We start from the raw sequence: 15,543 nt of genomic DNA on the forward strand, positions 1-15,543 counted from the left end.
TCCTTGCTGCTGCTGCATCCATCCATGGTTGCAACTCAGTTATAGCATTTTTAATTTCATTCTGGCTATTTTTTACTTATTTTATCTCTGCAGAAAGGGATTCTAATCTATTTTCAACTCCAGCTCGTATTCTTATTATTGTGATTTTAAATTCTGGTTCACACATCTTGCTTGTATCTGTGTTGGTTAAATCCCTGGCTATTGTTTCTTCATGCTCTTTCTTTTGGGGTGAATTCCTTTGTTTTGTCATTTTGAAGGGAGAAAAGGAATTAATGAGGTAGACAAATTGAAAATAAAAAAATTAAAATAAAAAAAATTAAAATTAAAAAATTAAACACACACACACAAATTGAATAAATGATGCTAGATCCTAGGTGTGTTTTGTTCTGGGTGTTGAAAGTGGTTTGACAGATTAGAGGGGAAAAAAGGGGGGGGAAGAAACAAAAAGGAAATCGTTTGAGAATTTGAAAAAATGAATACATTGAAGTAGACTAACATGAAATGATTGGAGTAAAATAGAATCTGAAAAAAATATACAGAAAACTAAAGAATATAGTAGAAAAAATTAAAGAAAATGTTTTTAATTAAAATTAAAAATAGATATTCATATCTGTTTTCAAGAAAAAGAAAAGAAACGAAAGGGAAAAAAGATAAAAAAAGAAAAAAGGAAATTGTTTGAAAATTTGAAAAAGTGAATATACTGTAATAGAGTAAAATAAAATGATGGAAGTAAAATAGAATTTGAAAAAATTTACATAAAAACAAAAAATATAGCAAAAAAAATTAAAGCATTTTTAATAGAAATTGAAAATAAAAATGAAGTTTTTCTCTTTCTGCATTCAAGAAAAAGAAAAGAAACGAAAAAGAAAAAAAGAAAAAAGGGAAAAAAGGAAATTGTTTGAAAATTGGAAAAGGTGAATACACTGAAGTAAACTAACATGAAATGATGGAAGTAAAATAGAATTTGAAAAAATTTACACAAAATTTAAAAATATAGTAATAAAAATTAAAGAAAAGTGTTTTTAATAAAATTGAAAATAAAAATGAATGTTTTCTTTTTCTGTATTCAAAAAAAAGAAGTGTAAAAGAAAGAAAATTGAATAGATAGACCTGCTAACAGATTGCAGTAGGACTGAAATTACTTCGTTTTCCATAGAAGTCACTCTATGTCGTGCTTTATAGTCCATAAACTAGGCCTGCTAGGAGACTTGTGTTCTTGAAGAGCGAAGTTGGCCCATTTGGGCAAGGCTCAGTGTAATGGCTCCACTCTCCACTAGATGGAGCTGCTAGCCTACTGGGGTGGATTGTTGCTGTGCTGGTAGGTGCATATGCACATGCGCAGGAGCGGTGAAATTGGTGCCACCCAGCTACCCGGTCTGTACTCCCAGATCAGCTATCACACACTGTCCTCTGTCTTCAGCTTTTGTCCACTCCCTACTTTTTCACTCTCCATGACCAGGCCCCAGGCAGTACCTCTCTCCTGAGTTTTGTCTCAGATGTGGTTGTTTTCCCTGGCCCCTTACTTCTGAAGGACTGTGGCTTTGACCCATTCTGCCCCTCGGTGGGAGGGTCTCACCGAGCAATGGCCGAATGTCGGCTGCACCCAGGAATGCTTGCTAGACCCTGCTGCTGCCAGTGCCCCGAGACTGCAGCCAGGCACCAGCCTGCCCCAGAAAAAGTTCAGGAGATAATGTAGCAGCAACGTTTCAGGGATTATGGAAAATCACAACACACATCTGGCACCAGGCTTAATGATCCTTAATGACCTTGTTACAGCGCCAGCGAATGTGGCCATTTTGGGGGGTCTGCTGGGACCAGGTGTCTTCAACAGTCTCTACCAAATGTCCTTCCAGCAGTGGAACCACTTTTCCCCATGTGGCCCAAGGACCTCCTGGACCGCACTCTGTTCCTGGGGATTCACCCTTCCCACCAGAGCACCTCCAGGTATCGAGCTGAGGAGTTGCAGACTTTGCACTCCCCTTGTTTACAGTTTTAATGGAATTTAAACCCTCTCCTTTCTGCTTTATCCCTTTTTAGTTTAGTCCCTGTGGCTGTTTCCAATTTTCCACTTTCTCTCCAGCTGCTTTTGGGGAGGGGTGCTTTTCCCATATTCTCCTCCCCCCAGTCTTTGTCCTCTCTCTGCCTGCAAAAGCAGCTCCCTACCCTCTGCAGCTTCTCACTCACCAAATTCACCTCTCCGTATCGCGTACCTGATGAATTCTGTGGTTCAGGTTGTGCAGATTGTTGTGTTAATCTTCCAATCAGTTTTCTAGGTGTGTAAGATGGTCTGGCTTTAGTGTCGGTCTGGCTGTATTTCATGGATGCAAGACACACAAAAAACTTCCATGCTGTTCCACCATCTTAGTTCCTCCTCCAGGCCTAGATTCTATTTTACCTCCTCTCAAAGAAAACTTTCCTCAGTGCTTCAATCCACAGCAATTGCATCTTCTTCCAAACTCCTCTGGCTCTAGGAGGAAAAATAGAATAGTGATTAAATCATGGTGTGGGCCTGAGTTCCAGGTGTGATTCATAGCAGCTGTGTGGTGTTGGAAGGTTACCTCTCACCTCTGATTCCTGATTTCTTACCTATAATTCTAGTCCAGTAACACTTTACCTCATTGAACAATTATAAGGATTAAATTAAAAGTGTTGTGTGTAAAGACCTGACTCACAAACTCTCAAGCAATTTATCATATCCTTTCTAACCTTGTTGTTTACTACATATTTCATATGTTCTTTATCTTAAAGAGATTCTTAACTTCATCAAGATCATGTGTCCTAGTAACTTGTGTTTATATCCTCTACCACCCATTTTAATGTTTTAATGTTCAAACAGCAATAATACATTACCATAGTGGGGATTACAAGACCAGCAAGTTGCAAGGAATGAGACACTTAACCTATGGCAGTGGCTGAGGTAGGGTCTTTTTGTTCTATATGGGAATGTGACTAGTCATGTGATTTTTTGGCAAACCATGCTAAATTGGGCACGGACTGATTATTTAATAGAGACTGAAACATGGTCAACCTCATACTTGGGCAACTTGGTCTTATACTTGAGTTCTTTGTGATTTTTTCATTTGTACTTTATATATCTACAGCCAATACCTCTACCTGCTGCCTTCCAGAGTGCTCCCTCTCTTGTGGACTGGTTACATCACATCCACTCATTCCACAAACAATAGGTGCTTTATGCACCTAATAGGAACCAAAAATTACATCAGGTAATAGACTTACATAGATAAAACACACAGGACCTGCCATCAGGAAACAGGTCAGTCTACTAGGCAAGGCAGACAAGAAGAGTCAATTACAAGCAGTATGATGAGACACAGTAACAATACTATGCATGATGCACTATAGGGGGTGGAAAACCTGATTCACACAGCTGCAGGAAAGAGAGCTCAGAGAAGCCTTCTCAAACAAGTCCCTCTGAACTAAGTTTGGTAAGATGAGAAGCTGTTGGCCAGGGAAGGCAGAAAGAAATCATTCTACATAAGGACTATACATACCAATGCAAGAAGGTGTGCTGGTATACTGCAGTCTGAAATTCACTGGATGCAACTACAGCTGAGGGCATAAGAGAAGAGCTGGAGAGGGGTACAGGGACCAGACCATTAACACTATGTGTGCCATACCATGGGAATGAACTTGATGTTGTTCTCAGAAATATTAAGGAATGAAATGGGTGAAACTTGAGTATATGTGCCAGTAAAAAGCTGGAAAGAAAAGGCTGGTTGGAAATAAAGGAAGAAGAAAAAAATAAATGAATTTTGTTTAATCCTGACAACAATGTGGTACAGGGGAAAGGTTCAGATGAAGACATCAAGGTGAGAATTGGATATTGTTTCTGGAACTCAGAAACTAAAGACACTAAGTGAGAAGTTGTCAGTAATGAAAACCGCAGAAGTGGCTCAAAGAGAGTGGAGGGCAAGAAGGGTAAAGAACAAAACCCTGGTATAAGCATTTAAGGAAGAGTAGCTGATAGATCATTAGAAAGAAAAGAGTCATGAGAAGTGTTTGTGGAAGCCAGGGGAGTAGAGAGTTCTCTGAGAGAAGGAAGTGATCAACAGTAACAAACTTCACTTGGCTGGAAATTGACTTTCAGTTTGACATTTCACAATTCTCTGGTAAAATACCATCTTTCTAATTTGATTGTTGACAGTTGCCTTGCCCCACCCTGATTATAATTTCATATTTTCTATGACTCAATAAAGAAGGTATATTTGATAGAGCACAGGCAAGTACTAATTGAATTGTAGCTTCTTTCATATAAGACAGAAGCCTGGAACAAAAGATAAAGTTACAGGGGCAGTATATTAGAGACATGGTCCAATGTGGAATGATCTCCAGCTTAGCGTTTATCCTTGGAGCTCTTACTGTTGATGGGTAGAAATATGTGCAGTATTATTTCTATCCCTCAGAAATGCAGATTCCTCACCTCAACACTGGACTGTGCCAGAGCTGCTCATTCTGTGCCCAACCCAGGAAGATTTATTTTCAGTGACCATGCAATGACATACTAATTACATCTCAAAAGGGTTGGTTCTTTCAGAAAGACTTCCACCTTAGTCTGGAAAACCTGGGAAAACTGTTGAGTCTGCTCTGAAGGAATGTCAAATGTTAAGCTCTAAAGTCTAAACAAATTAAACAATGTTTATTTTTTTTAATTTTTTCAAATGTTTATTTATTTTTGAGAGACAGAGAGAGACAGGACGTGAGCAGCGGAGGGGCAGAGAGAGAGGGAGACACAGAATCCGAAGCAGGCTCCAGGCTCTGAGCTGCCAGCACAGAGTCTGATGCGGGGCTCAAACTCATGAACTGTGAGATCATGACCTGAGCCGAAGTCAGGCACTCAACCAACTGAGCCATCCAGATGCCCCTAAACAATATTTATAATGAGAATTCATTAATCATATTAAAAATATGGCACATATTTCCATAATTACCCTAAGAGACATCTGATAATATTTTGACCATATCATTTATCCATTCCTATATAACAAACCACCTTAAAACTCGGTAGATTAATACAACAGTGAATTATTATTTTTCATGATTCAATGGGTTGGTTTGGTGTTTCCTACACCTACGCACATTTGATGTGAACTCAAGTCATGTGACTGCATTCAGCTGTGGACTGAAATGGAAGGTTTAAGATGGCACACTCACATGTCTGCCTGTTGATGCTGGGTGTGGGCTAGGGCACCTTGATTCTTCTCCACATAATCTCTCATTTTCCATAGGGTAGACCAGCTGCCCTGCATGGTCATCTCTGGGCAGCACTGAAAGAACGTGAAAGTAGAAGCTGCAAGGTCTATTAAGACTTTGCCTGGAAAGCTGTAGAGAATCATTTCCAGTGCATTATATTTTCAAAGCAAGTCACAAGGCCACTCACATTCCAAGCCATTCCCATCTGTTGATGGGAAAAAATGTGGCATGTTTTTTCTTCACTGCCTTCTATGTATGTGTTTGTGGGTTTGTATGCTTAGTATTATTTTTACATAGCTACTCTCTTACTAAAAATATGATATAGAATGAAAACTAAAAACAAATTCTCTGAAATCAGAATATTTGGGTTTACATTCCAGCTCTTTCCACCTTGACCCATTCTCCTGCTACTCATGTTGTGAGTAATGTGAATGTTTTGCAGTATCTTATTTATAAAATGCTTAGAAGAGTACCTGCATATAAAAAACACTTGGTGATATAACCATCTTAATTTATTAATATTTTGAGTGTCTTATTTTTCTACTCCACATTATAATATAACCATTCTGCTGTGTTATTCCAGATTCTTCACATATGTAATTTAATCCAGCAGTTTTTATGAGGGCTACAGCATATTTTGTTAGCCATCTACTCTATAGTATATTTAGTCTAAATCCTATTATTAGCTATTATATATTGAATGCAACGATAATTTTTAGGTATAAAGCTGCCTCCCTTGGCTATACTTGGATATGTGTGCATTTGTCTACATTTTTTTGTGGTTGCTTCTGTAAGAAAGATTCACAGGATTGGAAATTCTGAGGCTGTTTGTTTAAGAATACATATTGCCAAATCCCTTTCTAGAAGAACAAACCCGTTTACACCCCCACCAACAATGTATGAGAGTCTGCCTCCATACCCTCAATTGTGGTGCTTTAGATGTGGCATTATCTGTAGTTGGAATGCATGAGAAATCTGGACTCTTTCATTTTCTCCTCCCTGTGAAAGAAGATTAAAGCTGAGCGGAAAAGCAGCCCTAGATGCCATCCAAAAAGGTTAGGGAAATATGTGGTGCATAGAAGCAAACATGTCTACTGAAAATAGAAAAATACAATATCCACATTAAAAAAATTAGTTGCCATCTGTCCTTTCAACAATAAGCTAAAAGATACACAAAGTGACCCTTAAAATCACTATTTTTATTATGATATTTTCTTTATGATAATGTCTAGATAATGGGAAAACAGAGAAATGCCAAACATAAGAATTTCCACAGCAGCCAAAATGTCCAGTTAAGACCTTCTGTAAAGCAAAATAGGGTAATAGGTGGATTTGACATTTTCAATGGGTTTTTGCTCCCATCATTAGATGGATGACTCCAACACAATGACAATAAGTCCTTATCTTCCAATCATATTTTAATAGAACAAATTTGCTATTCTCATGAACATGAATAGACTCTTGGCAGTGCAGGTTATTTTAATGGACACATCACTTTAAGCTAAACCTTCTCCATCTGCTCAGCTCTCTAATTACCAATGCATAAAGTACATAATTCACAATTACATCATAAAAATAAGACCTACATTATATCAACTCATGTCAGAGCTTTTCAATCTATGCTATTTGGCATCAGAGACAAGTGCACCACTTTCTCAATTAAGAAATTCTGAAAAAATGACATGTTTGCAAGAGAAAAGGGAATTCTCTATCATACCATTTCCTTTTATAATCTTGCCTTATTGTTCAGTATTGCTTACGTGTACTATACTCAGTCCTGCATGCTCTAATCCTTTTCTGAGTTGAACCCTTACAACTTTCCTTAGAGACAGTAGAACCTAATTTAAAGTCACAAAACGCCAAATTTTGTACATACAAATTAATCTCTAGTACTAAAATGATTTGCAATGATAGTTATTTTTCCTCATTTTAGAAATATAAATGACATAATTAATGTCATATAATGGCATAATTAATGACATATAATGACATAATAATTAATATATTAATTAATGACATATAATGTCATATATTAATTAATGACATAATTAATGACATATAATGACATAATTATAACTGTATATAAATACATATAAATGTTTTCTCATCCCAGGACAGACTGGATTGCTCTGGGGATCTGTTTGAAGGAAGGTCATGGGGGAGAGCGAGGAAGAGGTGAGATGGGTCAGCCCATTTACTTGCCTCTCGCTCTCCCACCCTATGATTTGGAGATTGGCTGATATGGAGAATTCCCTGAAGACCACCACATCCCTGGCTGTCTTGCTGCCTTACTTTGGGATCCCACATGCTCAACTGTACCCTTTGCTTATCTTCGACCTGGATGCAGTCCTTTGATTTTTATCATTGCTGGCATTTGCTTGCCTTGTATATCTGGTACTTCAAGTTCCCTCTGTGTACCATCACCATAGTGACACACTTATCTGGAGGCTTAAATGAAGGCCAGGTTTCTGGTAACAATCATGTAAGACATAGAGAGTTGGAGGGTGTTGAGTGTTTCAGACAGCAGAAAAGAGAACTCCTAGTTCAAGGGAGCCAGAAGGCTTTCCTTTGGTATATATTAGAGTGGTATTACTCAAGCAAATAAGGCTAGACAATGTTGACCTAGATGCTAGCTTTGGCACCAATGGTGAAAACACTGTTAAATTTGCTTTATTTATTTCTTCCAATGAATCACTCAGGAGAGAATAGCACCTTGTAGATATAGGGAGTATACCATTAATCAGACACGCAGCAAGTTGTTAGTCCTTCATCTATCTTCCCATAATACTTTATATCGATCTCCTATAACACTCACCAATTCCTATTATTTGTTTACATGTCTGTTTTTCCAATTATACTGGGAGAACCATTACTTCAGTATTCTTGGACAAATTGTTTCTATTCCATTAATGAAATTGTTAACTTTTGTATTATCCAGTATTTAGGAGAGAATGAGATTTGAGTCAACTTATCAACATCTCCTCATATTTCAAGTAATACCTCAAGTATTACAAGGTAAGGTAAGGAGATTCTAACATTGGTTGTGTTAGGTTTAGTTCTGCTGATTCCTATGTTTGTTCTGAATTCCTGTAATGTTTGCTCAGAAGAATTTATTCTATTTTTCAGAAAGAAAAAACAAAAAACAAAAGACTTCTAATCCTTTTCATGCATTTTACATTTAACATAGTGACTGGCAAAGCTGTGATTAAAGACAAGGTTTCCTGAATCCATATTTAGGTCCAGACTGATTCCCAAGCAATTCAAGACACAGTGAACTCAGACTTTCTTCTATCATGCTCTGAAAGAAGTTTCCAGAATCTTCTTTCTGAAATATTTGTTGTAGATACACAATGTGCTGTCAACAATAACTGGAGATCACACTGAAAGAAGTTACACTATAAAAAATTAAAGTGTATTCCTGGTTGTACTTTTAATATAAATTGCAAAATATCCTCTTATCTTTTATAGTAGATAGATGGTTGACTGTCACTTTCCATAGACACTGGTGACTATTTTGATTCATAGTTATACTAGAAATGACAAACTGGGTTCCAGGTAAAAAAAAAAAAAGTAGCCTCTAGTATTTAGTAAAATATTATTCCAAGCATGATGCCAGCCTTTGAAAGAATTAATGTAACCTTGTATCAAAAACTGTTGTTGTAAGCAATAGATTTGATTCCTTGCTTGGTAACTTTTGATAGATACCTATGTGGAAATTTAGCTTGGATTACTCCAGTTGGCACTTCAGCTTCAGCAACATGGCCAGGACCCAATTTCTGCTATCTACTACATTCCCAAACATATTCTCTATTTAAACAGCTACTTGTGGTTCTCTGACTATATTCTAGTTAGATTTGCTTCTCTTTGCTCAGGCTGTTCCCTCTGAACATCTCCTTTGTCCTTTCTTCCCTTTTTGTACCCCTAATCTCCATCTCTCAGAACCTACTCATCTTTCTAAGCCCTGTTCAAATATCATCTGTTTTTGAAGACTTCTCACCACTGACATAATATCTCACCTCACAGATCCTTCGGGGCTTTTTATAATGTAATAATTCTTTAACCCCCTCTACTAATTAGTAAGTCCCTTGACTATAGAGATAATACTGTAACCATTTAAAATGTTCCATAGTTCCCAGCACAGCATCTAACACATACAAGGTGCTAGAGAAATCTTTACTAAACAAACTGAACTCCTTGAAGGGGAAAACCACATATTGGAGGTCCTTCGCAGCCAGCCTCAGCATCTAGCATAGTGGTGAGCTGGTGCTTAGGAAACATTGGTTGAATTAATTGAATCATAACAAACAAACAAACAAACAAACAAAAAACCACTGATGTAGACATTCTACTTGCCCTTTTCACAAACACCAGAAGAAAAGATCCGATGATCTATTTTTAAAAATTGTGTGGTCCCTTTAAGAAGAATCCTCACCATCTCAGAAGGTTAGCAGTGTCACTCAGCACAGAATACAGAGTGATCATATCAATATTAATAAGCTCAGTGAAGTGCCACTGGCTTCAGTGCAATTTTGACACTCTGCAACCTGACTAATAAAATAAAAACTAATTCTAAAAATAATTTACCTCCTGGAGACCTTAAAATGGATTTTACTAATGAAGGGGAAAAAAACCTAACCTGGATCTTTTCCTGTTTGATCGGTAAATCAAATGTTATAACAGACTATAAGTCTAAAATGACATGTTCTAAACTGCTAACATCTTTTTTTAGAGGACATTTTGAACACTTTTTATTCAATGTTTATAAGTTAAGCCATTTTAGCAGCCATTTAAGGGATAGAAGGGTGACATAGGAAAAATGAGGAAAGCCAAGAAATTAGGTTTGGTTTTGATTTAGTCCATTTTAACTTCATTTGGTAGAAGTTATCTTCCAAAAAAAACAGATTTACAGAACAGCATGTGTATAACAAAAATATGGGTCTTTTAACTTATAAAGACAGAATTTTGAAAAAAATTAAAAATCTCTTTGCCATTAGGAGTAAAATCTGAATAACCTGCTACTGAATGAGTAGGCAGTGAGAAAAACGAAGTACCTCAAATCAGGTTGGCTAGCACACAGGCCATAAAGCATCAGAGAGGCTATGTGTTGCCTTTACTTCCTAGATTGTTTGAGGACTGACCACAGAGATTTTTATGGCCTGGCGTGGTGTGTGTGTGTGTGTGTGTGTGTGTGTGTGTGTGTAAGAAACACAGAAAGATTGGCAGACAAGCAGAGACATAGAAAGATAGAGACAGAGAAGAGACAGGGACAGAGATAGACAGACAGCAAATGCCATTGGAGCTTTCAAATTCACATCAATCAGTTAAGTAATCCCAGATCAGCTTCTAGATAAATAAATAGGTATGACAAGATGTTTAAGAATGATGGGACCACCATTAATCCTGCATATCGTAACCATTTATCTTCCTGCAGTTATGGTATTAAACCAGATTCTTCAAAACAATTTCTTCCTGTTCTATTTTCTCAATTGAAATTATTCCTTAGCTTTCACACATTATGATTCTTTTTCTCATCTCATGAAGTTACAAAAAGTCCCATGTCATGCTCTAAAAATACACCTTCTTTATGGAATCATAAAATGTTGTCTCTGAAAAGCACTTTGAACCTTAGAGCACTTCTCCCACTGCCCTTCCTACCTTTTATGCCAAGGAGGCTAAAATCCAGAGGCAGTGAAATTCTCAAGTCCCCGACAAGTTAGTGAAACTCCAAAAACAAGAATCTAAGTCCCTGTCTAGCTCACTGTTTTCTGTTTTGCTTTGCTGCATTTAAAAAAAAAAATTTGTAGCATTTTGGCTCTAAATCAATTCATATACAAAGTTGTATTGGTTGTATATAAGAATGTATTCGCTAGTGTAATCAAGGAAGGAAACCTAAATGTTTAAGTAAAAATATGAATGCGCCTTATATTGTGGAAGACTTCTAAGAACTTCATTCATTCATTCATTCATTCATTTCATTCATGTAGTAAAAAGTTACTGAGTATTTACTTGCTAGATACCAGGAATAGAAAAAAGGATAAAACAGACTTAATTTCCCCCCTATTTGCATATACATATTTATAATATGTATAGTCTGACTCATAGTAAGTGAGGAAAAGACTAAAGACCATTTTTGCATGCTAAAACATTTTTAAAATGTTTCTGTTAATCTATATAGGACTCTTGAATGTGCATAATATGTTCTGGGGTCAGTCTCTTAGGTAAGGAAAATCACCAGTTCTCCTTGCCAACAAAGAACAGCCAATTAGAATCAAGGAGGCTCGTGCACACCATACATACACTTCCTCCCTGCTGACACACCTTGTCATGATGTCTTCTGTCTCTTCTACAATAATTAAATATACCAAAAGCAAACAGACTTCTTTCAGCACCAGGTTGAAGAGCTCACAAACACCTGTACTGTTTTTTGGAGCCATGAAAAGACTGCCTTCAAATCCAAGGTGAGTTTCCTTTGCAAGGAAACATGTTAGTCTCAGCAAGTGCTTCTGCTGCTAAATTAACTTCTGACAATTTCTATATCCTTCTCAATGACTCTTGGAAATTTTTGGGTTTCTTCAACGAAATCAATACTTTAGAATGAAATCACATCACCATGGGCCACATTTGAAAACTATTGAGGGCATTGCACAGCTTGGGCCATCCTGCTCCTCACACCTTTGCCATTTGAAACCTTGTTGCAGAACTGCCCTTGGCCACTATCCACCTGAGCTTTTTATCAAATATACTTCTCTTTTGTTATGCTTGTAATTTACCTTGTTCTTTGTGCTGCCTCCCACTCTACTGGGAATTCATGGGTGTTTATTGTGCCACTGGTTGAATCACTAATTTCTTGACTATGGGCCTCTTGAATGTGGTCAGTTTATTTCTTCTCCATAAAATGTCTTTTGGTTTTTCTATTTTGTATATTAATGTTTCCACGGCTCTCAGAATGGGTGGAAGAACTTAAAAACAGTTGGATACTTGGGGAAATTGAGCAACAGTCAAGACAAATATAGTTGACTAAGTTCTCCACTGAAATGGCTTCTGAGAGAGTCATCTGATCCAGTCCTAGAAAAAAGGAGGGTTTGGCTCAATTCTCCAGAAGACTGTATGATTTGACTCACTCTGATGTCCCTCTGCAAGGCATGCAGAAAATCTTTTCCTCTCCTTGTTCTTCTCTCCTCACCATTGGCCTTTAATTACCTTTGACCCAGACTATTTTCAAAATTCCCAGAAGCCTCCTGAGACTAGTGTTTGTTTTGTAACTCTTATCCTGTTCCTATGTACTCAGTGATCATCTCCATTAATAATGGGTGTCAGCCTATTCATGAATTAATCACATCAGATTGAGGAATATACTCAGATAAAATCTGAGGGCTTCCACATTTCCCTGATGAAATATTCATGACATAAAGGTTTCACCTTTATAAATCATGGTTACTCTATTGATTTTTTTTTCTTTCACATTTTCCAAACAAGCTCATAATTTTTTTTTTTAAATGTAGATCAGAGAAAACAACATGAATGAATAGATGGGTGTACTTTTCAATTACATGCATTTCTGGTTTTACTACTGCCTTCAGCTTATATTAGCAGAATGAGATACCACATTGAAAGTGGATCTTCCAAACCTAATGGATATGGAGGCTGATTTCTTAAAAAAGTGATCTATCATAGTGACGTAATTTAAATTGAAAGATTAATTTAAGCTGAAAAATTTGCTTGCTTGGCATCTTGACAATAAAATGTTACTTATGAATGTGTATGTATTCTTTTTTTAAAAGTTTATTTATTTATTTTGCAGGGGTGGGGGGAGAGCAGAAAGAGGGAGGGACAGAATCCCAAGCAGGCTCCATGCTGTCAGCATAGAGCCTGATGCAGGGCTTGATCCCATGAAATTTGAGACTATGACCTGAGCCAAAATCAAGAGTCAGATACTTGACCACTTGAGCCACCCAAGCCACCCAGGCACCCCATGAACGTGTATGCATTCTTAATTGTTCAACATGCATGTTTCTTTGATTTTATTATTTTTAATCCTTGTTGGAGGTGACACATGTGAAATGAATGGGAAGGAAATGTTTCTGTATGTAGTGCTGTACAATGAATCACTCTAAAACTTAGTGACTTAAAAAACACAATTTATTGTTGATTCTGTGAGACAATAGTTTCAGCTGATGTTTGCTTGATGTGGAATCAACTATGATCACTCACTAGCATTAATTTACATATATGGTCCATGTGGCCTTTCCCTGTGACCAGGTATTTACAGCATAGTAGTCTCATACATGTTGATCTGGATCTTTTACATGACAGCTGGTTTCTAAGAGGAGAAAGCAGGAATTGTCAGTCTATTTAAGTAAGGTCTGACCTCAGAAGTTCCAAATATCACTATCACCACACTCTTTTGGTCACAATAATTCAGAGTTCCCATCTAGACTCAAGAGGAAAGAAAATATACTTCTTGATAGGTAGGATGCAATGCATGTATGGGAAGGAAAATTTACCACTGGCCATCTTTGGAGACTACCACAGAAAGTATACTATACTGGTCACACAGATAGATGTCCCACAATTTATTTGCATTTCCTCAGAAAACCATAAAAGTATTTTTGTCAGGAAACTATATTTTCCCAAAAATAAAGGACCTCTTGGCACATGATTGAAATAAAAGTGTATGCAGTGACCAAGGCATATTATTAGCATGCGTATTCCTCTTTTACTATCTACTAATAATCAACTCAAATGAGAGGCCATGCTCAGGGTACAGGTAGAGTGGGATTAACCTTTTCTCTATTTATAGAAGAGGCAAAAGTGTCTGTGAGGCTGTGTGTGTGTGTGTGTGTGTGTGTGTGTACTCTCCAGAAAGTCTCAAGTAAGGTTCTATTGCATCAAATGTGATTATGTGACCAGTTGGACAACAGCATTTTACTTTTGCAGTCAGGACCAGAAGGAATACTATGTAGGTATGCAGAAAAAGAAAATTCAGTAACATTTCAATATACAACTAGCTTCCAAATACATTAAAAAAACAAGCCATTGTATGGTCCGAGGGTTAAAAGGGTTGATAACTGTAAGAAAAGTTGAGTTTTAGTAACCCCAGTGTCTTCTTTCTACATCATTAAAACACTTAGGGTGTTGGTATTTCCCCACTCTCAACATTTGCCCAAAGCTCTCATTCCTCCTCTTTCTCATTCTGACCCTCATCAACAAATCATCTTAGAAACCTGTTCTTACTAACATGTAAATGACTAATAAGATTGAATATGTTATCTCTCAAGAATAATTTGCATTAAACCAAGACCAAGGTTTATAAGATGAATGCATTTATTTTGTCTTTGGGCATCAACTTGCAGAAGTAAAACTGTACATTGGGGTTCCTGACTTCCAAAAGTTGAATCTAGTATATCTCTAGGTCATTTTGTTTCCTCTCACCCTCTGCCACCTGTCCTTGTTGAGTTCTCTGAAAATGCAAAGTAAGGGCAATGACATAAGCAAAATATAATTAGAAAAGCAATCTGTTGGAAAAAGAAATGAAATGCTTTCCAAAATGAAGCACTGTACCATGTAGAGAATTTGGGCACTATCCATTGTTTTAGAGGATTCATGCCATGGTTCCTCACCATTAGCCTTGATATTGGATGAAAGTAATTTCCATTTTTTTTTGACCTTCAAACTAACTAAACTCTTTGCTGTACCAAATAATAATGCTTAAAGGAGTTTTTAGGTCCTAATAATATAATGTTTTGAAATAAGGAGTTGCATATATTATTGTAATAATTCCTTATTTTTGTTTGTAAATGACATTTTTTTGATATTTTGGATAAGGAAAAAAACAGAAAAAAGTCAATCATCATGAATAAATCAGCAGTGGGAAATGATTGAATTGTGTGCTGTCTTCTCTTTCTTTCCATCCTTGACAAGCACAGTGTGTGGCTGCCATTAAGAGAAAACATGTCATGGAACCAGCTATTCTAAGCCCCAGTAAAGGGGATGGTGGTGTGCTCATGGTAGGTATCCTGGTGCTTGAGGGCAAATGGGGAAGCTCAGGACATGAACTGTTGTCCTGGGAGAACATGTATGAATGTGAGGAAATAATGGAGGGCCCACTTGTCTAACAAAAGAAGCAGCAGTGGTAAGTGTGTTATTTGCATAAACTTGTGACTTCTCTTTGCTGAAAGTAAATCCATACCACGTACTATGCTAGGCAATTCACATAGATTACTTCATTTAATCCTTAAGACAACTGTAAATATTATTTTGATACTTATAAATGAGGATTATTAAATAAGCAAAGTAATTTGGCCAAGGTTATACAAATAACAAATAGCAGAG

The 15,543-nt window shown here is 36.9% G+C and overlaps 1 long non-coding RNA gene across 1 annotated transcript in view; it reads right to left on the reverse strand.

Annotated features, from left to right (window-relative positions):
• Window positions 1-13,332: 13,332 nt before the first annotated feature.
• The window catches only part of LOC123592603, a 46,797-nt gene continuing 44,586 nt past the window's right edge, over window positions 13,333-15,543 (reverse strand). The window contains exon 3 of the long non-coding RNA XR_006709865.1: window positions 13,333-13,531. This is a non-coding gene — a long non-coding RNA (uncharacterized LOC123592603). The remainder of the gene's footprint in view (window positions 13,532-15,543) is intronic.

The sequence above is a fragment of the Leopardus geoffroyi genome, chromosome D4, assembly GCF_018350155.1.
Source record: "Leopardus geoffroyi isolate Oge1 chromosome D4, O.geoffroyi_Oge1_pat1.0, whole genome shotgun sequence".
Lineage (NCBI taxonomy): Eukaryota > Metazoa > Chordata > Mammalia > Carnivora > Felidae > Leopardus > Leopardus geoffroyi.